This window comes from Budorcas taxicolor, chromosome 6 (assembly GCF_023091745.1).
Source record: "Budorcas taxicolor isolate Tak-1 chromosome 6, Takin1.1, whole genome shotgun sequence".
In the NCBI taxonomy this organism is placed as follows: Eukaryota; Metazoa; Chordata; class Mammalia; order Artiodactyla; family Bovidae; genus Budorcas; species Budorcas taxicolor.
In genome coordinates, this window is record NC_068915.1 from 100611399 (window position 1) to 100638910 (window position 27512).

A 27512-nucleotide genomic window follows, 5' to 3' on the forward strand; every position below is an offset into this window, starting at 1 on the left:
GATTTATGGAGTTCAAAATCTCTTGAAAAGCAAGGTGTCTTAAGTTTACAGTATTTCCTTGATGGTCGCTCCCTTTCCCCTGTTCATTCCTTTTGCCCCCGTTCACCTTGCAATGACCTTGCACGACTCAGCATTTTTACCTGAGCTCAGTACCCGGGGAGCTTGCTAGTGCTGGGGCAAGGGCAGCGGTTGGTTTCCATTCCTGCGTGATGGAGTCATGGGAGAAACTGTCGGAAAGCAACAGAGAGTAGCACCCGAGCGGCAGCAGGGCTGAACTGTTTAAGCGGCTCAGGACGGAGCAGCTGGCTCCCTCTCCCAGCCTGCAAGCGCAGCCTGCATTTGTCACTGACCACTCAAGTGTGTGTTTGTGCAAGGTGAGAGCTGGGTGCTTTCTCATTACTTTGGAGACAACTTGCCAGGTATTGCTGTCGATTGTGTTTGCTCATTTGGGGAGGTTTCTGTCGCTGCAAATTCAGGACCTAGACTGTCTGTGGTTTTATTTATTGTTTTCTGTCGTGATCCATTTGCTGCACGGTGTCCAAATTATGGCAACAGATTGGACGAACTGCTTTTCTTAGCCTGCCATGTGAACAGTTTGGTGCCGTTTGCTTGGATTTTTTCATTGATCGCTGCTGCCAAATGATAGAGCTGTTCATAGACGGGATTCCAGCGCTGATTTGAAAGCCTGTGAGAACTGCTTCCGATAGAAATCCTGATTGCTGTTTTTTGGAGTACTTGCTGGGGTGTATTCTTTGCTCATATTTAGTAGGTGAAACTTTGGAGAAAGCAGAGTGCCTTAGGGTCTGATCTGGTGATAAAAGTAACATGGGAGTTTTCTGTGTTTTTGCTTGTGGAAATGTAAACTTATGCTTGGCCAATGGTGTGTGTGTGGTGGGGGGAGGGTATAATTTTTAAAAAAGAAACTGAGAATCAAAAGAAAGACAAATTTTGCTTAGCTATATTTTGATGTACTTATTAATTTAATGAGCTCCTAAAGCTTTTGTTAGCAGCATATTTAAAATTTTGGAAGTTTGCATTTTGTGTGCACAAGGACAATATAACTGCAGTGTGTGTTTGTGAAGGCATGTGGGGACATGGAGTATGTGCTTACTAGGAATAAAACAGGAATCCAAAATGTACCCTTGCCTAAGCTGACAGGCCTTAATGCTGCACCAGTTTTGTGTGTTAGCTGCCTAACGGACTTATGCAAAATGTAAAGGAGATACAGTGTATTATTATATCTAAATAAATATATAGGAGATTTGTATTAGTAAAACACATGCTCTAAAAGAGAAAGCTCTTGGGAATTGGGTAGTGAAAATAGGACGAGCAAAAGTTTGAAAAGCTATCAAATTTTATAGGGAGAGGAAAACAATATGTTAAAATGAGGAGTAAGTGCACTGGGATATGAAAAGTACTTCAACTGCTCAAATTTAGAAGTCTAATGAAAGAACAATAGCGTATTTAAGGAAATTCACAGTGTGCAGAAATGAAGCCCAGAGCAAAATTTCTTAATAAGACATGGTTTCAGCCTACCTGTGGAATATACTTATTTGTCTTAATCAAGTTGAATTCTGTTGCCTAGATTGATAAAATTAGAATTTGTTTAAAAATATAGATTTAAAATTTTTATTTAAAATTTATTTTCATTTAGGTAGATTTGGAAAGCTAATAAAGTAACATAAGATGTATTAAAGTGCAGTAAACATTGAAATTGTTCAAAACACTTAACAAACAATATACAATATGAAAAATTTTTGTCCCACTTTTGAATTATGTCAGACACTGATCTTCTAAACTAGAACGTCAGCTGTCGCTACATACACTTGAACTGCTGAGCCCCATGGATCCACTCTTCACAGTTTCTTGCTTTTAGGCTTCGTTACTGTGGAATGGTGAGCAGAAAACGCTTGAATCTAACATTGTCTGGCTTTCTATGCGTTTAGGACAGAAATATTTTCATATGATAGATAGGAAATCTGAGGTGTACAAAGAATTCATGATTAGTTTAGAATCTGTACTATTAATACCTTGACTTTTCAGCTGCCTCCATCTAAAATCTGACTGCTTCTTTAAAAGGGTGTAACATAGCATTATCACCAGGACTGAAAAGAAGTAGTGGAGGACCTCTTATCATTGTTTTATAAACACGAGAGTATCCGTGTCTCTATGATGGTGGTGGTTGTGGTTTAGTTGCTAAGTCCTGCCTGACTCATGCGACCCCATAGACTATAGCCTGCTAGGCTCCTCTGTCCCTGGGATTTCCCAGGCAACTAGAGTGGGTTGCCATTTCCTTTTTCAGGGGATCTTCCCAATACAGGGATTGAACCTGTGTCTCCTGCGTCTCCTGCTTTGGAGGCAGATTCTTGGCCGCTGAGCCACCAGAGAAGTCCTGTCTCTATGATGAGCACAGTCTGATATGTTTGAATGTGGTGTGTCCATCTGTACCCGTGGTCACTTTCCACCTTAGAAAATTTGTCATCTCTTTGATGAACCACAATCAGTGTAAGCAGCCAAGAAATGCCTTAAGTAGTGTCCACATTTATTCTTTAGATAACTAGCTTACCATAGCATACAAAGAAGGTTAAAAAGATTTAGAGATTATAGGTACTGACCTCAAAGCACATGCTAGTCTGTACAAACACATTTATGTCTATGCAATTAAGTACTCCTAGTTAAAGGAAAAGATTAGGCTTTATTTATGTGTTTGATGATTATCTCTATTTTTTCTTTTAAAGCTTAATTTTCTTAACACATTGTATTCTTTCTTCCTTTCTTCTTTTAGCTTTATACCTGATTCTAGACTTTAAACTTGGTAAATCCTTAATTTACTGAACCTTCTTTCTTTTGACCTACACTCAATCTCTAAGAAAGCAATTTATGATTTACCTCCTGGAGGAAGACCCACCTCCCTGAGATCAAGAGACATATGTTCCCTCTCTGAGCAGGAAGTGTGAAGATCACTGGGAAATAATGGATTGATAAATGGCTCCCAGGCAGGCAATGACCATGTCTATCTCACTTAGTGTTTCTGCTATTCATGCTCTTAGCCATCTAGTCTGCTACTGGGCTTTGAAACCTTTATCAAGAAATGTTGGCACATAGCAACATAGTTACCCTGTCATGAAGACTCTTGGTAAATTGAGATTAAATATGATTTGTAGTGTATGGGATTCATTTAAACTAGTATCGGTTGTCTTTTTTACCTTAAAGTGAAGTCGCTCAGTTGTGTCCGACCCTTTGTGACCACATGGACTGTACCCTACCAGGCTCCTCCATCCATGGGATTTTCCAGGCAAGAGTACTGGGGTGGGTTGCCATTGCCTTCTCCAGGGGATCTCCCTGACCCGGGGATCGAACCCAGGTCTCCCGCATTGCAGTCAGACGCTTTACCATCTGAGCCACCAGCTTAGCATTAAGGTAATTAAGTTCTATTTTGCCTATTAATTCCTCATGAAGTACTGTACATTCAGGTGAAGCCATGAGCATTCACACAACTTTTAATTATTATTTCAAGATTCCCTAAAGTAGGCCCAGATTGTTTCCGGACAAGAAAAATGGAAGGCAGGGTGTGTGATCTGTTTTTCTGGTAGATGTCCCCCTGAGGCTATAGAGTGCCCAGATAATCTCTGGACTGCTTAGTGGACCCCTGGGCTGCAAGACCCTGGCAGCTGCTGGAGGAGCAGGTGGCTGCAGGTAGTTCTCCACTGGAGACCGTGATGAAAAACATTTCTACAAGTCTTCTCAAGAGGTCTGCCTCATCTGTCTTGAATCCAGTGTGTCTTCTAAGTAAACAGGATGGGCAGAGTCTGGTTGCTAGCAGGTGGGCCCAGATTGTGACAGACCTCCACACAAAACGCATCGCCATATTTTTTACACGTTTTTACAACCAGTATAAGTTCTGTTTTTACAACTCTTAAATTATTTCTACTAGCACATGCTTAAGTTGCTTTAGTCATGTCTGACTCTTTGCAGCCCCATGGACTGTAGCCCACCAGGCTCTTCCGTCCATGGGATTCTCCAGGAAAGAATACTGGAGTGGGTTGCCATGCCCTCCTTCAAGGGATCATCCCAACTCAGGGATCGAACCCAAGTCTCTGACATCTCCTGCATTGGCAGGGGGATTCTTTACCACTAGGGCCAACTGGGAAGCCCCATTGGGCAGGCTTCAAACCTGACCCCAATGTTTAACCAGACCCTCCAATAGCTACCCTCTACCACACAAAACAAATAATCTTTAAGAAATGCTAACAGCCAATTAAGCTCCTTACATTTTAATAGCCAAACAATTTTCATCCATATGTAATTTGAATAATACTTCAAGAGAATAAAATTACAATTTCCAGATATCTCTAAAGTCCAAGAAACCATCACCAAAAAATTATTGCAGAGTTTCCTGTTACAAACATTTTGGATTGTAAGGGAATGTTCAAGAATTCTATTCCAACACTCCAAAGTCAATACAAAGTGACTCTTAGATGTTCTTTTGTGATGGAGTATTTTCAAGATCAGCCTGCTTAGAAATATATTTTATGATAAAGTATAAAACACACTAGAGCCTATCCCTTCTCTCACTCCTGTTCTCCTGTAGTGTGGGATTTGCATATTGAATAACTCTTATCAGAACACGTCAATGTATTAAGAGGAATTTTTTTGTAGCCATAAGGAAGTATCTCCTTTCCTTTATAAGTTAATATAAGAACTCAACTTTAAAATATAGGCTTTGGAGATTTCCCTGGGAGCCCAGTGGTTAAGATTCTGTTTCCAACGTATGGGGAAAGTTTTCAATCCCTGGTCGGGAAACGAAGATCCCACATGCCATGTGGTGTGGTCAAAAATTTAAAAACAAAACTAAGTAAAGATTTCAAAAATTAAAGAAATAATTAAAATGTTGGGTCTATTATTATTTAGATATAGAGTGAGAACAACAGATCAGGAGATGATTGCTATTGCAAAGTAGAAGGCTGGACACATCGTGTCTTGAAGGGCCACACAGGGAAGCCCCAGGGTTGGTCAGAAGGCATAGAGAAAGAGGAAAGCATGGGCAAGAGCCTTTATTGTGCTTTCCTTGGGGAAGAACACATACTTTGGTCACCTGATGCGAAGAGCTGACTCATTTGAAAAGACCCTGATGCTGGGAAAGATTGAGGGCAAGAGGAGAAGGGGACAGAGGATGAGATAATTAGATTGCATTACTGACTCAATTGATACGAGTTTGGGTAAACTCCGGGAGTTGGTGATGGACAGGGAGGCCTGGCGTGCTGCAGTTCATGAGGTCACAAAGAGTTGGACGTGACTGAGCAACTGAACTGAACTGGGGAAGAACAGACAAAGTAGGGTAAGCAACCTTAGGCTTGGATCGTTGGAATAATTTCAGCAGTCTCTGGGGCATCAAGAGTCTCTAGTTGTCTACGTACCTGGTCCTGAGATGCTTAGGGCAAATGGATATTAGCCCAGAGTATGAGTGCCTTATGAGAGTCAGATAAAGGACCTGATTGGGGTCAGGGCTCAGAACTGATTTATTTGCATTAAAAGGCATGCTCTGGGTTAGTCTTTCCTATCTTTAGGAATTGGCTTGCCCTGTCGCGAAGAGTCTGACACAGCTGAATGACTTCACTTTCATTTTTCACATTCATGCATTGGAGAAGGAAATGGCAACCCACTCCAGTGTTCTTGCCCGGAGAATCCCAGGGACAGCGGAGCCTGATGGGCTGCTGTCTCTGGGGTCGCACAGAGTCGGACGTGACTGAAGCGACTTAGCAGCAGCAGCAGCAGCAGAAAGGGCAGCTTGTTTATGGTCAACAAAGCCCAGATGCCAAAACATTTGAAATACAGAAGATTTAGGTCCCCACAGAGCACTGAGTAGGTGCCCTGTGCTATACAGTAGGTTCTCATTAGTTGTCTATTTTATGCAGAGCAGAGTATATGTATCAATCCCAATCTCCCAATTCATTCCATCTCCTATTTCCCCACTTGGTGTTCATACATTTGTCCTCTATGTCTCTGTCTCTATTTCTACGCTGCAAAAGGTGGGCTGCCGTCTATGGGGTCGCACAGAGTTGGACACGACTGAAGCGACTTAGCAGCAGCAGCAGCATACCATTTTTCTAGATTCCAGATAGGAAATCCAAAGGAGAGGGCATATATGTATACATATAGCTGATTGACTTTGCTGTACAACAGAAACTAGCACAACATTGTAAAGCAACTATACTCCAGTAAAAAAAAAAAAAAAATTTAAGAAATACTGAAAATTAAAAGGCATTGCTAATACACACTAACACACCCAAACAGAAATATATTGATTACTATTATCATTTTGCCAAATTTGGTATTCACCTGGTTGGTCCGCTATGGACAATAATCTCTTGCCATGAAATGTACCTCTTCATCAATTCCATGACCTCTGCCAGTAAACTCCAGAAAGGTTTTGGTTCAGTTGGTTTTGTTTTTTAAATTCAATACTTTAAAACAACACAAAGGTCGAAAATAGCTAAATCCTCTTTATTGAAAAACTAGGCACATTTTACTTGTCCTACACAGCGGACAAGTATATTATTCGAGTTGGAGTCTAACAATAACTGCTTCCACATTAGAGCTGTGTTAAAATCCTTAAATAGGCTGTAATTATTAAAGAAAGTTTAACTTTATGCACTCACCATTCACCTTTGGTTGGAACCAACTCCTGGCACACACAAGTTAAGAAATAATTGCTTAATGGATAAATAAATGATTCAGTCACCTGAGCTCATTGGCAGAATTTTCTTCAGATTCCCTAAGAGCCTTTTGCATTGTTTCCAGTATGATTTTCATAATAAGGAAATTGAGGAAAGAAGAGCAAATGATGTTGATTATTCTGCTCAAAAAAAGATGAGTCTCTTGTCACAAAAATATCCACGACGAGCTGCCAGTATAAAGAAGCATAAAATGTGGCAAGGGGCATATATGAATTGCGTAACGATTCTGTTTCAGCTGAACTGGCAAAACTGCCATTCATAACGCCCTACTCCTTGAGTCAGCAGTAATGCACAGAGGGATCAAGAACATTTAGCAGATGAATAGGATAGCTAATTTATCAAATTAGGATAGACCAACCTGTGCGAGAAATAACCTGTAATCGAGGAAGACGATGCCTTAGAAATGTGGCGTTTTACCTCGTAATATTTCTGTTTCGTCGTTTTTGGACATGAAGGAAAGGAGACAGCATACATATGGTGTTTCAGTGGAAAGAGAATTTTCTTCCTCTCCCTATGTAGGTTCTCCATTCCAGTTGCTGGAATTTCCCATGGGAATTTATTGTGTGATAAACATGGAACTTCGAAACGGTGGGGGAAGGATAACTGAGTTGACAACAGGTATTGGTACCACTGGCTTCCCAGTGGCACAGTGGTAAAGAACCTGCCTGCCAAATGCAGGAGGTGCAGGAGACTTGGTTCTGATCCCTGGGTTGGGAAGATCCCCTGCAGCAGGAAATGGCAATCCACTCCAGTACTCTTGCTTGGGAAATCTCACAGACAGAGGCGCTTCGCAAGCTACAGTCCAGGGGGTCGCAAAGAGCAACTGAGCACAACTGGGTACAACAAGATAGCCATCTGAGGGTGAAAAGGGCTTATCTTTTACCCCAAAGTAAATTCTAGACGAGTCAAAGATTTAGATGTAAAATATGAAAATACATGCATACTCGAAGAAGGCTTTGATGTACTGATTTGCACAGAGAAGATGCTACAGTGACCGAATCACTAAGCAGCCAAGAACAGGAGTAGAAGTGACAGCCCGCTGCTTGAGAGGTGCCAGGGCTTGGTGGCAATTGCGATGGTTATAGCAGAAGGGAGGTGTTCTAAGTATTCCTTCTCCACACACCTTCCCCATCATTCTCCGTGTCTTTCAGACACCAAAGATCCTGAGATGAAGGGAGGCAAAGAAAGGGATACGTGTAAGTCACTAATTTCTTGTTTTCATTCCAAAGCAGATGCTCTGTGTTTTATCCTGGGACCAGACCAGTATCGGGAAAAAATGAGGCTGATTTCTGCTCTGAACTCTCCTGATTCCCAAATCTGACACGTGACTGAGGTCTCAAAGTGGCTTCACTGTCTGTGGGATCAGCAGGTTTCTCATCTGTGATTTCCATGGGGTGACAAGGGAACGAAACATTGTCAGCTGTGTCCCTGCCCTTCTGAGCTGTTGTCAGACGAGATTGAACCAACTCCAAAAGCTCTCAAGGGGAGTGTGCTTGGTAAGAGCACAAGAGCTTCAGTTGGAAAGCTTTTCCTTTAGGGTCTGTGGCTTCTTTCTTCTCCTTTTCCTCTAGTTCCTTTCTCGATCCTGAATTCCTCCCCTCCTCTGACCTCCCATAACGCCGTACACCATCCTCTGACCTGGATGAAAGAAACACTTATGTCATTCACGCTAGGTTTCTCAGACTGGCAGGCTGTTTGGAGCAGTGTGCAGTGTTCCTAGCAACAGATTAAGGCACATTCACAGCACTTCAAAAGCTTCAGACATTGAAAAATCACAGAGGACTACCTAGTTATATTTGGAACTTCTGCTCTGTGGTTTTGTATTAGCTAAGAAACCCAGGGAAGTTTTTAAACTATTTTTTTTTTATTTTTAATAGAAACTTGGAAAGTATAACCGCTTTTCTAAAACAGTCGTGATGAATTTAGCCAAGGCACTGAGAATGAAGGTCAAGTGCGTCTATGCTGAGATTTAAAAGTAGGGCATATAAAGTTCACTAGCAGTCACAAGAAGGTGATTTTAATTATCAGGAATATTTTATATTCATTAAGAACACAGGCATTAGGGGCTGTTAGACCTGTTTTGAAATCCATGAACAAGTTGTTTTACTGTGGGAAAGTTGTTTAACCTTTTAAGCTTCAGCTTGTAACATCTCTGACGTTAGCATACATTACAAATTTTAAGGTTAAAATGATAAAATATGTATGTAGACTTGTTTTTTGGTGGGAAAAATCATTAAAAAGCTAATCAATATAGATGTGAAAGGAGATATTTTAGCAAATATAATTGCCACAGTTTTGTGGAGGAGCGTTTTTTTTTTCAGATCAGACAAAAGCTCAAAGTTGGGAAAAGTTATCAGGGAGAATAGGAAAATAAATAATGAGAAATAAAAGATGGTAAATCTGACTATACTGGAAGGAAGATCTGATTATCATTATATGTAACCTTCTTCCATGAGTCTTAACACCATGTCTTAGAGCAGGTGCTTATTTGTGTTTGAAGAAAGAAGTAAAAAAGGAGGAAATGAGACCATAACTGTAATAGTGGAGAGAGCTGGATGGTTGTAAAAAGAATGCTTAAAAACATCTTCAAGATATCCTGTCTGAAATACAGTGTTAGATTTGTCTATAATGCTAAAACAACAGCAGCAATCCAGAACAGATGTGTTAGTTACACAGTATGTTCTTTATTACAGCCCATAAGTGAAGGGGGTGAGAAACCAGCATTCTTTGAACATGCAAAGGAATGACACACCTGTTAAATCAGAGACAAAGAAACCTGTGAAGTCAGCATGGTTTCTGGTAGAAGTCAAGAGGTGAACCCAGAGCCCAAACTGGCAAGACCATTAATCTTAAAGAAATGTCCAAATGGGTGGAGGACCTCAACATAGAGAAGCTATAGGCGTTTGGTGAGGGGCAAAGATTTATTATCTCTTGCTTTGCTTTATTTAGTTTCCCCAGGCCTTGCCCATTAAATGCCAATAACTCCCTCCATTTCTTGTGAAAACTCAAACGCTCCTACACTTTTCCATACATCCCTTCAGGGAGTGGTACCACCCCCAGTTGGGAACCACGGAGAGCTTAAAAAATGAGATGAACTATATTCAGACATGGCTAAGTACCAAAATCAAGAACTCCCCACCCTTGACTTTCACAGACGTTGGAAGCTTATGTTTTACTGTTTTAAAGTGAATGCAAAGATCTTGAGTAATTTGTCACTTTGCTGAGGAATATATGTGAATCATGTTTGGAGTGAGACTGATTTGTCCAGACCCATCATTTAGCTACTGAGTAAGATCAGTTTACCCCATTCTTTCCTACTCTTTTCACATAAAAATCTATATGGATTGTTCTTTCCACTTGTATTCACTGCAAACTTAGTAACTTTCATAGTGTGATTTAAAAACAAAAATAGAACAGCTTTGGTTCATTGCAGAAAAGTGGCTTCAAAAAGAAAAGCCCTTTGTAGGGTATGAAGCACAATGTGAAGAGGTAGAAACAAGTGGGAATTCATAGACAAGGGCAATTTTGAATAAATGATGGAGTGCAAATTTGGCAGTATCAATGATCTAAGTAAAAAGAAGTCCACCAGATGTGCTAAATAGCAAGAGCAACAACAACAAAATGATGTATAAAACCATTTCAGTGCCTTTATAATTTATTTTAGGTCTATGCATATAGGATTATTAAAGGGCCACTCCAAGTTTCATTTTCTGAAGGAAATTATTCTCTATAGAAGCATTTGAGAATTTAGAGATTCACAAAAGTCTGAGGCTATGTCCTTTGAGTGTTAGGTGGTGGTAGTGGTAAAGAACCCGCTTGCTGATGCAGGAGACGAAAGAGATGCAGGTTTGATCCCTCAGTCGGGAAGATCCCCTGGAGAAGTGCATGGCAATCCACTCTAGTTTATTTTGCCTGGAGAATCACATGGAAGCCTGGGAAGCCTGGCAGGTTACAGTCCATGGGGTCGCAGAGTCGGACATGACTGTAGCAACTTAGCAGGCACACACACACAAGGGGAACTAACCCAGACAGTAGATTTAACCAGTTCCATGATTAACGCCTGCAACAACTCTAGGGCCAATCCAAGCTTTTGTCTTGGGCAGACCTGAGAAACGTGACCTACCTCTCTGTGTTACCTTATCTGTGTGTGGAGTGTCGCCCTCCCATTCTTGACGATGTACTAAGTTTAGTGGTGTGCTGAAATGGTTCATAAGTGTCACAGAGGAGAAAGGTGTCAGGGAAAAGCTGTTAATACTAATCTGTACTACTTTCCTAAGGCTGCCATAACAAAATTCCACAAACTGGGTGGCTTAAACAACAGAAATGTACCGTCTCATACTTCAGGAGGCTGGAAGTCTAAAGTCAAGCTGCTGGCAGGTCAGTGTTCTTTCTGAAGGCTACTGGGAATGGATCGGTTCCAGGCCTCTCTCTTTGGCTTGTATGTAGCCATCTTATCCTTGTGTCTTTACATCATCTTCCTTCTGCGGGTCTCTGTGTCTGGGTCCAAAGTTCCCCTCTTTGTAAGGACACCAGTCATATTAGATGAGGGCCTACTCTACTGACTTAATTATCTTTGTAGAGACTGTTTCTATTTCCAAATAAGTTTATAATGTGAGATACCAGGGGTTAGAACTTCATCATATCTTTCTTTGGCGGGGGGGGTGGGTAGACACAATTCAGCTCATAACATTGGCTCAAGTGAGGTGATGACAAGGGACGTCCCCACTGGTTCAATGGCTGAAACTCTGTGTTTCCAAAGAAAGGGCCCCGGGTTCGATCACTGTTCAAGGAACTGAACCCACATGCTGCAACTGCCACGACTAAAAGGTTCCACGTGCCGCAACTCAGACCTGGTGCAGCCAAATAAATAAATAAATAATTCAAAAAGAAAACCAGGGAGAATTCAGAGAATAGGACCAGCTGTTTTATTATGTCAGTGCTGTCCAAAGTGTGGTCAATGGATTGGCAGCATCAGTATCACCTCCGAGCTGGTTAGGAATACAGAACCTTCAGCCTCATCTAAGGGTCCACTGAATCAAACTCTGCGTCTTTACCTAAAACCTCATGTTTTATTTATACAGTAAAGATTGAGAGGAGCTATTCTAGCTCATAGAATAGAAGCACAACCTGCAAATGCCAAGGAGGAGAAGAAAAAAGAATAATGTTTATATGCAGAAGCCCCGTTAATATGTGTACTCAGCAAGTATAGGCTATTATTCCAGCACAGCTATGGCAATTAATTTTTAAGGGAATGTTTATCTCTGGGGATATCTTTAGAAGTTAAACTTCAATTATCATTAATTTACTTCATTGTAGCTTATCCCTTAGGAGTAAACTCAGATCACTATATACAGAGAGTGCTCATATGTTTTCTCCTACATTTCCTTTGCTTGTATACGTTGCTTTTTTTTCTGCCAACCTGGTCTATAGTTTAAGTTAACTCAGCTAGCTGAGTTATACAACTTAATACTAAAATAAGGTCCATTGAGGGAAAAACAAAATCTGCTAGTACTGGGGAAAAAGTATTTGGGTCTGTGATCCTTCAGGCACATTTCCTTTTCATCCATACACCAAAAAAAATGCTTTCCATACCTCACCTCTTCGTCACTCATTCCACACCCCCTCCATTTACCTGCTGTCTCTGTGCACCTGTTGTCTTCATCATCCACATGAGGATGATGTCTGCTCTTCCTCTCCTTGCATCTGCCTCTGGCTGAACTGAGTTCCTTGTTTTTATTTTTTTGCTGATGTTCTGGTCTAAATGTAGTTCTAATGAAAAAACATAGGTCAGTTGCCACAACCTGAGTATTGTCAATGGCATTCTCATGAACAACTAATTGCCTTACATCGCAGCTAATAAATGCATGTGCATACTCAGTCATGTCCGATCCTTTGTGAGTCCATGGCCTGTAGCCTGCCAGACTCTTCTGTCGATGCGATTCTCCAGGCAAGAACACTGGAGTGGGTTGCCATTTCCTGCTCCAGGGGAATCTTCCTGACCCAGGGATCGAATCTGTGTCTCCATCTCCTGTGTCTCCTGCATTGACAGGTGGATTCTTTACCACTTTGCCACCTGGGAAGCAATACATGTTTGATGTATACTTAATTCCAGAGGGAAGAGGAAACACACAAGGGCAATGAAATATTAGCTACACCCACAGCTTTGGGAAATTGTAATGAAACAGAATGAACTCAACAGAAATAATCACACAAATTATCTCTAAACATGAAAAACAGCAATTTGTAAACTGGTATTACTTAACATGGTTCTTGCTTCCAAGTATCTTTCTCAGAGAGGAAAGTGTCTATATTGATTAAAATTTGAATATCAGAGGATAGATATTTTCTAGTGGTTCATACCTTTTATCAATATTTTCTCAAATTTGAATCCCTGATAACAGTTCACACAGAATTTCTTTATCACTACAGATAAAGCACTAAATATACACATCTCTGATTGTAATTCTAACATTTTTGAGAATAAAATAATTTTGAGATAAAATAATTCCAATCTGTTGACCAAAGCAGATGCAAAATAAATACTAATTTACCTGAAATTAACTTAAAAGGTAAAAAGTACCTTTCTTAAGAAACCCGTATCTGGCTGGGGGAAAAAAAAAAATAAGAAAAAGCAAAAATGAAAAACGCATGACAGAATAAACAGAAGTAAACTTTGATAAAAAAATTATTTAGGAAAACTAATGTTAAATTCAAAAGTACTCAAGGGACATGGGGAATCATTTTAAATTGAATCTAGAATGACAGTTCAATAGAATATTTTCATTCAATAGGGCCTATTTCTGTATGATCAGCACAGTATGCATTTTCAAAATTTAGTGACTCATGATGAAAAACACTCTCATGAAACTGTGACAATAGAAGTATAAGTAGGTGATGTGTCCATCAACTCATTTGAATGTCTACATATTTTCACCTTTTTTAGCAGATAATCTGTGATCAAAGACCAAATAAAAGAGGAAACTTCTACCACAATTGATTTTTCAAGTAACTGAACAAAGAGAGACAAAGTACACTGTAGTCTCTTTCTTTCGTTGTTGTTTAGTCACTAAGCCATGTCCAACCCTTTGCAACCCCCTAGACTGTAGCCTGCCAGGCTCCTCTGTCTGTGGGATTTTTCCAGGCAAGAATACTGTAGTAGGTTGCCATTTCCTAGTCCAGGGGATATTCCCAACTTAGGGATCGAACCCATGTCTCCTACATTGGCATGAAGATTCTTCACCCTCTGAGTCACCAGGGAAGCCCATATTGGAGTCCCCTGCAGCTTGTAAATCCTTACTCTCGAAATGGGTTCGGTTGAGTCTCTATTAATACAGCTTCTAAGAGACAGGGAGGATCCTTTGCGGTTTTTTTGTTTTTTAAAAAAATAGTGTGAAAGGATTCACTGAACATCAAATAGGATGGAGCCACATAACAGGGCACAATTCTTTGTTTGCATTGGCCACACTGATAGTTTCCCTCAGTTTCTTGTTATATTTTGTCTTCTTATTGGGAAGGCTTTCTGATGATATTGTCAGACTAGAAATCTTGCATTCATTTATTCTAATTCAAGTTCATATTTCAGGGCTAGTGATTGAAAACTGTATAAATTCTGTGAATAGGAACTTTCTTTTCAACTTCTAAAATGCTTTTCAGATGTGAAAGGGGGTAGAGATCTTGTGTTTCTCTTCTTTTTCCTAGTGAATTCAGTCACTCTAATATGTATCTTTTTATTTCATGTTGCTTCCTATTCTTGAGGGAGAGTGCATAATGAAGCTTTCTATTGTAATTAATGTCAGACCAGGTTTAAGCAACTGAGATTTAGTTAATATGAATGAGAGATAGTTTTAAATATTCAAAAGGTATAATTTTAAGCTCTGTTAAAACACACACACACGGTTTTCAACATTGGTATATATTTGGTTAAAATATGTAGTTTTCAAAATGTGTACCTGCTTGCTTTTCAGTGCAAATTTTGATGTATCCAAATTAGGTTGTTTACTTAAAATAGGAAGTATGGGCAGATTTTGAAACTCCAAAATCAACTGCTGATAACTCCTATTTTAAACAAATGCAGTACATTAGTTTCCTATTTCTACCAGATGGGTAAAAGTAGAAGATGTTATTATAAAAGTACAATCCTTTCATATAATTTCATTTTTTTTTTTTTTTGAGGACAAGTGTTCAAAGAGGAAGCAGTGATGGAAGAATTCTTTTTAGATTATTTGAACACCAATAATTTGGGGCTTGTGTGTCATTGAGATGATATAAATACTTACACTAAATTTTTATTTATCCAGATACAACCCTATGAAGTGGTCATAGGGTCATTTCCATCTCACAGCAAAGGAGGAAACAACTGAGTGTTAAAGGGATGGAATTACTTCCCAACTATCAAATAGCCGAGTCGGGTCCAAACTCAATTAGCCTCAAGTCAAAAGAGGCCAGGAGCTCTTAAGTTGTTGCTTAATCAACCCTCCTCAATTCAACTTTATAGCCTGCCAAGGAGCACCCTGCTGGTGCCCAGGACTGTTTAACACTGCTGAATGAAATGTGCTCCCGGAATGTTGCCTTTTGTGCAGGTGTGCTAGGGTGAGGTCAGAGGAAGAAATTCTTACCCCCATTTATCCAGACAGTGTTGGCTTTATGCACATTGCCATACAATATAAAATCTGCTTTATGTATATTGGACTTTTGTGTCCAGTTTCATTTGAAGAAATAATTCTAGTAAAAACAAAAATTGAGACTTTCCTGGTGGTACAGCGATTAGGACTTCATGCTTTCACTGGAGCAGGCACAAGTTTGATCCCTAGTCAGGGAACTAAGTTCCACCAACTAGACATCAGGGCCCAGAATACCCAAAAAAACAACAAACAAAGGAAAACAAATGAACAAACAAAACTATTCCTATAGTAAGATAGATAAAATTGATGATGATAACAGTAATAAAATATAATACACATATGGGACTTATGTAAACCAGGAACTATTCCCAGTAATTCTTATGGTTATGCAATAAGCTCTATTATTCTCATTTCATCAGTAAGGAAAATGAAGAGGTTAAGTAACAACTTAGCCATGGTCTTGGCTAGTTAAGAGTGCATTTGAAGTCAGAACCCAGCCAGCGTGGTTCACAAATCTGGGCTCTTAAACACTATGTTATGCAGCCTCTGGGTTGTAAATGATAATAATAACATTAAAATGTTAACAAAATAGTAAATAATTAATATAGTTCCCACTGTGTACCAGGCACTAGTCTAAGCACTTACAACACAAGCCAGCTTATGCTACCCTTTCCCCATAGGTAGCAGAGACCCAAAAGAGGAGGAATGTGCCTCTGAAACCACTGAATATTTTTGTTGTTGCTGTTCAGTCACTCAGTTGTGTCCGACTCTCTGCGACCCCATGGACTGGAGCATGCCAGGCTTCCCCATCCTTCTCTATCTCCCAGAGGTTGCTCAAACTCATGTCCATTGAGTCAGTGATACCATCCAACCATCTCATCCTCTGTTGACCACTTCTAAACTATGTTGCCTGTTAAACATGCACTCTACTTAAGTGGTATAAAAGGAGATGCAAGGACTTCTGTGGTGGTCCAGTGGCTAAGACTCCATGCTCCCAATGTAGGGAGTCTGGGTTCAAACCCTGATCAGGGAACTAGATTGTACCACAAGTTAAAAAAAAAAAATCTCACACACCACAATAAAGATTGAAAACCACACATGCTACAACTAAGACCTGGCACAGCCAAATAAATATTTTTTTTAAAAAATGAGGAGATGCATATGTATCACTCAAGAGGAAATTCCAGAGTTTTTCTTTTTAAATAAGTGCATAATTGCCATCATTCTGGTATTCAGTGGTATGTTCTATACCCTGACCTCTGTGCAGTGGAAAGCAGATGGGAGTTTAAAGCCTGTGTTCACTCCATGGGAGCATCAAGCTCTCTCATTTTCACTTCCATGAATTTAGAGCATAGCCTCTGTGATCAGAATGTATCAGTTCAAATCCCAACTCTGTCCCTTTTACCCAGGTGATGCTGGGCAAGTTATTGAACCCGTGTTTCCCAGTACCTGCATCCACAGATTGGAAGGCTTAACAGGAGATACATTAGAGGGCTGGGATGGGGACAAAACAGTATAAAACATTTTTGTTGGTGTTATTACAAGACAATAAACGAAGTCCTCCAGGTCTGTGAAATGTACAAAACATAATGAAACTGCCACTTTACCTCAATTGGGTCCCATAAAATGAGGAACAATAAAGAAAAAACAAGTCAATTATTCCATGGTCATGAACTCAACCCATGAGGAGAACTGGCAACGCACGTTATATACACATCAGCTGTGGCAAAAATAAGTCAACATTGTTTGTAAAGGCCTGTGATGTCTGGGTTACCAGCTGTCTGGAAAAAGGAGAACACAGCTTCCTTTTTTGTTTAATGTGGCCTGCCAGCCAGCTGGCATTAGGGGAAGAGGAAGGGAACTCATGTTGTTTGAGCGACTCTCTGTGCCAAGTGTGTTGTGTAACTTGTCTCGTTTGGTTCTCCCAGCTCATTGGTAGGGTGATATCAATGCCCCTGATGTACACATGGAAGATAGATAGACTTAGGGAGGTCAGATAAGCCAGCCAAAAACCCACCAGGAGCAAATGGTATTCTGACTTCAAAGTCAGTCAGGCCATGCCATTGACTGCTTTTTTTTTTTTTTAATTGAAGCATAGTCAATTTACAGTGTTGGGTTAGTTTCTGGTATACAGCCAAGTGCATACATATATATTATTTTTCATGTTCTTTTCCATTATGGTTTTCACAGTTGTTGAATATAGTTCCCCACAGTAAGCTAAATAGTAGGACCTTGTTGTTTATCTATTTTAGAAGTAACAGTTTGTATCTGCTAATCCTAATTGCCTAATTTATCACTCCTTTCTCTTTCTCCTTTGGTGATTATGTTTGTTTTCTATGACCACTGACTGCCCTTGATAATGCCAAGTAGATTCATCGTTGACCAGGTGGAGTTAGCAGTAAAAATAAAAAACTTCACATGAGGAAATACCACATTCACATTAAGATATTTGAAAATTGTATAATCAACAAATATTCATTTATAAATGGTCTCCAGTTTTTTTCCCTTCCAAAATTTACTCAAAAGCTTCTTGCATATTTCAGTTCAATTTTTTTCTCTCTCTTTGTAATTTTTCATATTTTTTCCTTATTACTAATGTAAAAATGGAAAAATGTGGAAGGGATGAAAATTATGTATTAAATTAATAAGTTTTAAATGTGTGAAAAAAACTAAAATGCATAGGGTATGAAGTATACTATACTTTTTTCTTATAATTATCCATAAGAGATGAGCTCATGGGCAGAGTAATAAATTTGTCATTATTATTGAGTCAAATATACAAGTTACCATTAGAATTTTTATATTGCCTTTACATTTTTAAAATATTAGATTGATGGTACAGTAAGATTTTCTATTAGGTTAATACTGCCATTAAAATGCTAGATTAGTTAGATAGCTCTTTTATTTTCTCTCTCTCATAACATAAAATAGATTAACAGAATCAAAACTGCACCATTTATCAGGAAACCTGCATTCTAGTTCTATGTTATATTATTTTCTGAGATTTACAGGTAAGGAAAAGTTTAACAGCTAGTAAGTGGTAAAGCTCATATCCATATTCAAGATGCAAGTAACAGAAGATCCAAAGGAGACTCATGATAAGAAACATAGATTCATAACTTTAGACTTGAAGTCTTTTAACTCATCCATTGTAGATTAGAAGGCAGATTCATAGAAACCACCATGAATATGTGGTTTCTATAAATAATGTACAGTTTCTTAGCTAAGCTAATAGGATAATCATATTTAAACCAAAATATACCAATATTCCTTAAACATTCATTCCAACTGATAGGATAAATCTGAATTTAGAGATTGGTGCATAATAAAAATATAAGAAATAATGATTCTCTATATCCAATATTATAATTTAACATAATTTCTGACAAATATAAATTTGTATATATTCATGGAGAGGCAGTTTATGGAAAGTTTGTTCATTCAAAGCTAAACCTTTCTCACGAGTCATTTTTCATGTGATTTTTGTTAGTTCTCAGGAAAAATTTTTAACATTCTTTGTTCTGTAGAATTAATAGTACAATACTGAACATGACATGGAAGATGTTATAGTGTCATTAGATTGAAAAAATATGCAACTGTAACTAGAGTAAAATTCAGTTGTTTGCAGGATAAATATTTTTCCACATTGTTTTCCTTTCCTACAGTGGACATAGATGTGTATGTGAGTGTACACATGTACACATGAGTGTGTAAATGTGTGTATACAACTGTCGTGCAAGTTATGTTTGAGCAGGATGGAACAAGGGATGTGTAGACAGGTAATGAATTTTAAAGAAAGGATGAAACATTCTATTTTATTAGATTACATGTATATTGAACTTAGCATGTTAAGATTTAAAAAAACTATGACCAATAGAGATTAGTTCAGGTCAGCTCAGTTCAGTCGCTCAGTCGTGTCCGACTCTCTGCGACCCTATGAATCGCAGCACACCAGGCCTCCCTGTCCATCACCATCTCCCGGAGTTCACTCAGACTCACGTCCATCGAGTCCGTGATGCCATCCAGCCATCTCATCCTTGGTCATCCCCTTCTCCTCCTGCCTCCAATCCCTCCCAGTATCAGAGTCTTTTCCAATGAGTCAACTCTTCGCATGAGGTGGCCAAAGTACTGGAGCTTCAGCTTTAACATCATTCCTTCCAAAGAAATCCCAGGGCTGATCTCCTTCAGAATGGACTGGTTGGATCTCCTTGCAATCCAAGGAACCCTCAAGAGCCTTCTCCAACACCACAGTCCAAAAGCATCAATTCTTCGGCGCTCAGCCTTCTTCACAATCCAACTCTCACATCCATACGTGACCACAGGAAAAACCATAGCCTTGACTAGACGGACCTTAGTCAGCAGAGTAATGTCTCTACTTTTGAATATACTATCTAGGTTGGTCATAACTTTTCTTCCAAGGAGTAAGCGTCTTTTAATTTCATGGCTGCAGTCACCATCTGCAGTGATTTTGGAGCCCCCAAAAATAAAGTCTGACACTGTTTCCACTGTTTCCCCATCTATTTCCCATGAAGTGATGGGACCAAATGCCATGATCTTCATTTTCTGAATGCTGAGCTTTAAGCCAACTTTTTCACTGTCCTCTTTCACTTTCATCAAGAGGCTTTTTAGCTCCTCCTGCTAAAGTCACATGGGTAGTAAGTGGAAAAATCCCATTCTTACTCGTGTGTCTCCCTCTCAAACTACAGAAACATTAATGTATGCAGTCATGTAATGCATTACTGTATATCTGTGTATATATTTTTGAATTTAATACAGTTTTTGCATTTGCTTCCTTAGGATTTTTTCCCTCTCTTATTATTCCCTCTCCTTTCAATATGTTTTACTTAGAACGTACAAGACATTGCCGTATTTCTCATCAGCATCTATTACATTTAGGGAAAACCTTCTAAGTTTAATAAATAATAAATGATGAATTATGAATTGGGAGCTTCCACTTATGTTAATAGGATTAAGGAAAATTAAGTTAAAAAAACAGTTTCCATTAGTGGGTACTGAGAAGGTTAGACTAGGACTCACTTTTTCTTAATAGCAAAGATTTCAAAGTCGATAGAAAGGTTTATTTAGCTACTAAGAAGATTTACTGGTGATTATTCTTTTTAAAGCAAAAAGATCTTTTTTAAGTATTTCTGGTTATTACTGCTTTTCTATGGAATGTTAGGCATTGGTAGAAGGCAAAACAAACAAAGCTGTCCTCTTGTAGCAGCTTGTCTTCACTCTCTGCTCTGCTCCCAGCGAAGTAAGAGATTGGAGAACTCAGCATTTCACAATCAAGTCAGGATTTTTGATCAATGATGCTTTATATTGAGATAGTACTTTAATATCTTAATTCTGCTTCTCTGGTAGAATGAGTATGTAGACATACATCATAGATCAGTTACTATCCATCATTAGGATTAGGTAAGTGCTTTTTTGAAGTCAACACTTTTACATTTCCTATTGGAATAACTATAAAACAATCAATTAATTCTCACCTAATCGTAATAGGGTAATTCTCACACCTCACGATGTGGTTATTAACCCAACTTTCACTCTGCCCTGTTACCTTGATAAAAAATAATTTGTCTGAATTCCAGTACTGTTTTAATCACCATGAGAAGGGTCTCAGAAAAACTGATTTCTGGCCTTTTAGTTAAGAAAAGCAATAAAGGAACAAGTTCACAAAGTTTGATATCTAAAATATAGTTATAGAAAGTTATGCTTCAGTCAGAGGACCACCTTTAGAACTATTTGATTATGCATATTTCAGGGTAAGATGTCATAGCGAGATTTACAATAGTTTTGCCACCATTTCATAGCTCAGTTCTTGCAAAGGCTAGAATATAATTTAGCCAAAATAAATCCAAATTCATACATTCTTTCAAAAGATCTTAGATGCCAGCTGGCTCTAGAAATAAAAGGGGGAATTTTGAGGGCACATCCATTTATGAACTCTGTTGGGAATTTCTAAACATCATATTTCTGCTAAAACTTTCTGGAGTACATGCAAAAACTTCGTCCAGTACATTTTTCAGTTCAGTTCAGTTGCTCAGTCGTGTCCGACTCTTTGCGACCCCATGAATCGCAGCATGCCAGCCCTACCTGTCCATCACCAACTCCCGGAGTTCACTCAGACTCACGTCCATTGAGTCCGTGATGCCATCCAGCCATCTCATCCTTGGTCGTCCCCTTCTGCTCCTGTCCCCAATCCCTCCCAGTATCAGAGTCTTTTCCAATGAGTCAACTCTTCGCATGAGGTGGCCAAAGTACTAGAGTTTCAGCTTTAGCATCATTCCTTCCAAAGAAATCCCAGGGCTGATCTCCTTCAGAATGGACTGGTTGGATCTCCTTGCAGTCCAAGGGACTCTCAAGAGTCTTCTCCAACACCACAGTTCAAAAGCATCAATTCTTTCGCGCTCAGCCTTCTTCACAATCCAACTCTCACATCCATACATGACCACAGGAAAAACAATAGCCTTGACTAGACGGACCTTAGTCAGCAGAGTAATGTCTCTACTTTTGAATATACTATCTAGGTTGGTCATAACTTTTCTTCCAAGGAGTAAGCGTCTTTTAATTTCATGGCTGCAGTCACCATCTGCAGTGATTTTGGAGCCCAAAAAATAAAGTCTGACACTGTTTCCACTGTTTCCCCATCTATTTCCCATGAAGTGATGGGACCAGATGCCATGATCTTCGTTTTTTGAATGTTGAGCTTTAGGCCAACTTTTTCACTCTCCACTTTCACTTTCATCAAGAAGCTTTTCAGTTCCTCTTCACTTTCTGCCATAAGGGTGGTGTCATCTGCATATCTGAGGTTATTGATATTTCTCTTGGCAATCTTGATTCCAGCTTGTGTTTCTTCCAGTCCAGCATTTCTCATGATGTACTCTGCATATAAGTTAAATGAGCAGGGTGACAATATACAGCCTTGACCTACTCCTTTTCCTATTTGGAACCAGTCTGTTGTTCCATGTCCAGGTCTAACTGTTGCTTCCTGACCTGCATACAGATTTCTCAGGAGGCAGGTCAGGTGGTCTGGTATTCCCATCTCTTTCAGAATTTTCCACAGCTGATTGTGAGCCACACAGTCAAAGGCTTTGGCCTAGTCAATAAAGCAGAAATAGATGTTTCTCTGGAACTCTCTTGCTTTTTCGATGATCCAGTGGATGTCGGCAATTTGATCTCTGGTTCCTCTGCCTTTTCTAAAACCAGCTTGAACATCAGGAAGTTCACGGTTCACGTATTTATAACATTATAATACTTCAATGTCTATCAACTCTTCACTTGGTCTGCAATAAACTTATAATAAGAAAATTTTAAATATCACCTGAGCATTTTGAACCCCCAGAAAATTTGCCTGATTTATTTTTTCATTCATTCAACAAATACTTGTTAATGTGAAATTATGTGATAAGTACTATTCTGAATACTGGGAATATAGCAGTGAGTCAAACTGACAGGCTCTTTGTCCTTGATAATCTTACATTTTAGATACCAGAAGATATATAATAATATTGCATTATGTATGGATAGTGCTTAGTAAAATAAATGTAAAGCTTGCCAGGCAGTAAAGGCTATAAGAAAGATAGAGCAGAGTAATTAGAGAAAGAGACCAAAGAGTGAGTGGAGCCGGGCACTATTTTATGTAGGATTTTCAAGACACACCTCTAGGTAGTGAATTGTGAGCCAAAGCCAAAGGGAGGTTGCTGTGTAACAAGCTGTCCAAACAGAGGAAACCACAGATGGATAGGTTCAGATGTGGGAGTGTACCTGGCTTGTTGGAGGAACTGCTAGGAGACCTGCTTAAGGAGCAGATGAGATCAGATTCAGACATGCATGAAGTCCTCATTGGCTAAGTAAATGATGATCTGATCTTCACAACATTAGGGTTCAGAATGTGGTGATATTTGGTGGGTCAACACTGTTAAGGACCCAATCATCAATCGCTCAGGTTGCCGGTTTAGTAGTGTAATGCATCTCAATGCTGCAGAAGACTTAGGCTTGTTTTTCAAATGAAAACATCTCACAATAAGTGAATCTGGGTATGCTATACCTGATTTGTTGTTGTTTAGTTGCTAAGTCATGCCCAACTCTTGGACTGTAGTTTGCCAGTCTCCTCTGTCCATGGGATTTCCCAGGCAAGAATACTGGAGTGAGTTGCTATTTCCTTCTCCAGGGGCTCTTCCTGACTCAAGGATCAAACCCACGTCTCCTGCATTGGCAGGCAGACTCTTTACCACTCAGTCACCTGGGAAGCTCGTGTTATACCTGAATACATGGTAAATGGCAGAGCTGGTAGCCTCTGTGTTCTTTATTTTTCTCCCAGTTCACCTCACTGTCTCCGCATGGGATAAATCTACTATGTCCATTTCTGTACCTCAAAGCAGAAACAAGTGAGCTGACCAATGAAATGTCTCCCATTTGTCAATTTGTTAATATGAGATATAAAATATCCAAACTGTATATTTACATATGGAAAGATAGTGCATAAAATGATGACTGCCGCAGAAATCTTGTCCACATGAACTGAAATCACAGAGGCAATATAGAATGGTCCTCATTTTCAACACACTTGACAAATGGCATTTTGAATTTACAGAACTGAGAAACTAGAAAATTGATTTCACTATTTAGACTCAATGCCTTTTTAGATATTGGTGCTGGTGTATTGTTAGCTGGTGAAAATTCAACAACATCAACAATGATGAGGAGGAAAGTACTAAGACTAACGTGTTGGTCAGCTTTGTCTTGGGGAAGTTATTTCTTCCCTTTTCCCAACTTTCCCACTTTTCTTATAAATTGAAGGTGTTCTAAAACATTATCTCTACATCTTTAAGGTGTCTTATGGAAAGTTCCAAATTTCCATGAATCCATCTCTTTATTGCTCTTTTTACTTTTCTCTTTTCCTTTAGCCTAGAAAGCTCCAAACCTCACAGTTCAGTGACCATGTTTCTCCCACTAGGTCTAAAGTGAAACCACGGGTTATGCTGAGCTAGTGAGTGAGCTCAGAAATCTCATATGCCCTTGGTCCCTGGAGTTCTGCCACTTGAAATGGTATTTTCAGGGATGACTTCACAATATAGGAAATAGATCCTTAGCCATGCGTGTCATTAGTTCCAACACCTAACGGGCAGCATTTCCAAAAGAAAAACAACACTTGGTACCTTTAAACTCCTGGGGTTGCCTTAAGAACAAGAGGCTATTTTCTAGACCTTATACTTTTCAAAGTCCTAGCTTCATGTTAACTTTGTTTTGTTCCTATAGCAGAATGTCAGGTAGCCAGGTGCAATCTACTTTGTATGAAGCCTACCACCATCACTCCTGAGGATTGCAGCTAAGATCGAATACTGGTGGAGCTCTTTCCATTTTGAAAAACAATTTTTTTGTGGTTTATCTCATGTAGTATTCACACTAGCCCTGTGAGTTTGTTTGTATTAGATTACCAGTCCAGTGCAGCCAAACATTATTTGCGTGTATGTCTGTGTATAAGAACGTGAGAGACACTAAGCCAAAGAGAAACTAAGTTTTTCAGACTCTAAATCTACTCTCTCTTCTCTACACCACAGAAATCTAAATCTGAAGTGGAACAAAACATGACTGGGTTACACAGAGAAAAGGCTCTGTGAAATTAAACCTAGACATTCTAATCCTACATTTGAGTGAGAGGGCTCAGACAGGACCACCAAGTCTAGGCTTAGTTAGACAGTCTGATAGCCTACATGAAGGCTGAGACTCCCATGATGTTTCCATTCTATCTGGAAAAGCAGGATACTGAGAAGTCCCTCATTGCCTCAGACTGGCTTTGGAGTTGCCCTCTATAAGTGATGTGCTATTTTCCATATAAAATCAATTTTTAATACCATTGGGTCAAGTTTGGGGCTCTTATAAATAAAGCCTCTATAAACATCATACACAAATCTTTTTTGGACATGAGTTTAGATTTCTCTTGAGGGAAACCTGGGAGAAGAATGGCTGAGTAATTTGCAAAATGCATTTTTAACTGTATGAGAAATTGACCAACTCTTTTCCAAATGATTTGTACCATTTTATATTCTCACTAGTATATATGATAGTTTCACTTGCTTCACATCTTGGCTACTGTTTGGTAATGTCAGTAATTTTTTCTTTTTTAATTTTGGTTACTCTAGTAGGTAGAACTTAGTGGAATTTCATTGTGGTTTTAATTTGATTTTCTCATGGCTAATGACATTGGTATCTCTTTATATACTTTTTGGCCTTTTATATATTTTCTTTGGTTTACTGTTCACATATTTTGCTAGTTTATTTTAAGGGGTTTGTTATCTTCTTATTAATGTGTAGTAAGAATTCCTTATATATTATGGATAGAAGGTTTTTGTCAGATAAATGTATGTATCGTGAATATTTTCTATCAGCACAGAGCTTGCCTTTTTGTTTTACTTAGGTATGTCTTTCTAAGAACAGAAGTTTAATTTTGATGAAGACAATTACAAACATTTCTTCTGTATTAGATCAGATGAGAATTTACTGAAATGAAAATATAGGTGTTATTTACTAGAAAAGCCTTATGTGCAGAATGATTTCATTTTGGTTAAAAAAATATCTTTATGTAGATGGATGCCCAGTGATAAAGATCTATGTTTTAAATTTTAAAAGATAAAGATGTTTTAATTTTTTTAGTCCTCCTTATCAGCACTTACTTTTTACAAAGCACGTGTCATGCTATTGTAATAATAAAAGTATTTTTTAAAGAAATTATGTAAAATAAGAAGTGAAAGTAGTTTTCTTATTCTTTCCTTCCAAACCCACTCTTAATACTAAGCTGTCTTAACATTTTAATACATTTTTTCTATCACTACTTTTATGTATATTCTTAATATTTAAAAACTATGATATATTGTTCTTCATTTGGTAACTCATTTTTTTAAAAATTTGACATATCATGCACATCTCATAGATTTTTATCCATCAAACAATATTTATTATTCCCCTTCTGCTGGATACATAGGCTGTTCCCATTTTTGTTGTGTTGTTATAAGCAGTGGCTCAATTAGCATTCTGGAATGAACACGTTTAAGAAATCAACATTCAGCAAGTATTTATTGAGCATTTGTGCCAAGCTCTGTTCTAGACATTGAGTGTACAGTAGTGAGCAAAGCAAACTTTTTGCTGTTGAGGAATTTACTAGTACAGGATAATAAAAAAAACTATTAGCAGGAACAAACTTCCTTGCTATTTCAAACACTGTGGGGAAAGCAGAACAAAGGTGATTTCATAAATATTTATTTTCATTTCACAAACCACAAGGAAAAAGAAGCTTGTCATGAATATAAATTAAATGCATAATGTAGCAATAAGGTTACTAGAATAAAAGTATCAGAATAGAATATTCTTTGGAAACATTGGGTGTATTGCATATACCCCATTTCCCACTGTTTGTTTATTTAGGAATAAGAAAAGCATGGGTTACAAATTCAAGTTAATCATCATGATCAGTTATTACGTATATGTTATTATATATATATATATATATATATACACACACACATATATTTTTTATTTCCTGTTTGTGTGTTTAGTCACTCAGTCGTGTCCGGCTCTTTGCGACCCCGTGGACTGTATCCCACCAGTCTCCTCTGTGCATGGAATTTTCCAGGCAAGAATACTGGAGTGGGTTGCCATCTCCTACTCCTGGAATCCATTTACTCTCCCTCATAATGCTTCATTTCCTATTCAAAAGTTATCTCTGTGAAGTTTTAATGGTAGGAAAAAATCTAGGCTTACACCTTATCTGAAAGAAGCAGAAGACACTGGATCCTTATTGCCTCAGTCCAGTAGAGGCAGAGAATAGCACATGGATTTATTTTGACCAGTTTGGTGCTTTCTCTCAGTTGTAAGCTACACAGGATAGAGAGAAATGGTTGGAAAGTTCACATCTGAATAGTAATTGCAAAAGACACCGTAACTGGTAAGTTACTGTGGTAGGCTGAGTTCTGTGCCTCTGGACCCTGCTTTTTATTTTATTTAATTACTTTTCTAGCCCTCTGACACTCTGAAGCCTGACCCTTAGCCTCTCATTGATTCTGAGCTCATAACTTTAATAATTATGCTTTTGATTAAATTAATCATTAAAAAAATCTCTTTTGCTTTCAATTTAGATCTTTAAGTGGAACAG

At 38.7% G+C, this 27512-nt stretch overlaps 1 protein-coding gene across 6 annotated transcripts in view; it reads left to right on the plus strand.

Annotated features, from left to right (window-relative positions):
• ARHGAP24 (Rho GTPase activating protein 24) overlaps positions 1–27512 on the plus strand; it is a 466342-nt gene that overhangs the window by 303883 nt on the left and 134947 nt on the right. The window contains exon 1 of one of the 6 annotated variants that reach the window (XM_052641703.1): positions 253–374. The exons of 3 other annotated variants lie outside the window; for them this stretch is intronic. The gene's annotated coding sequence lies outside the window, so the exon portion shown is untranslated. Of the gene's footprint in view, positions 1–252; positions 420–8214; positions 8234–27512 lie in introns of those variants that run through there. 2 more of the 6 variants (XM_052641701.1, XM_052641704.1) reach the window with 2 other exon arrangements.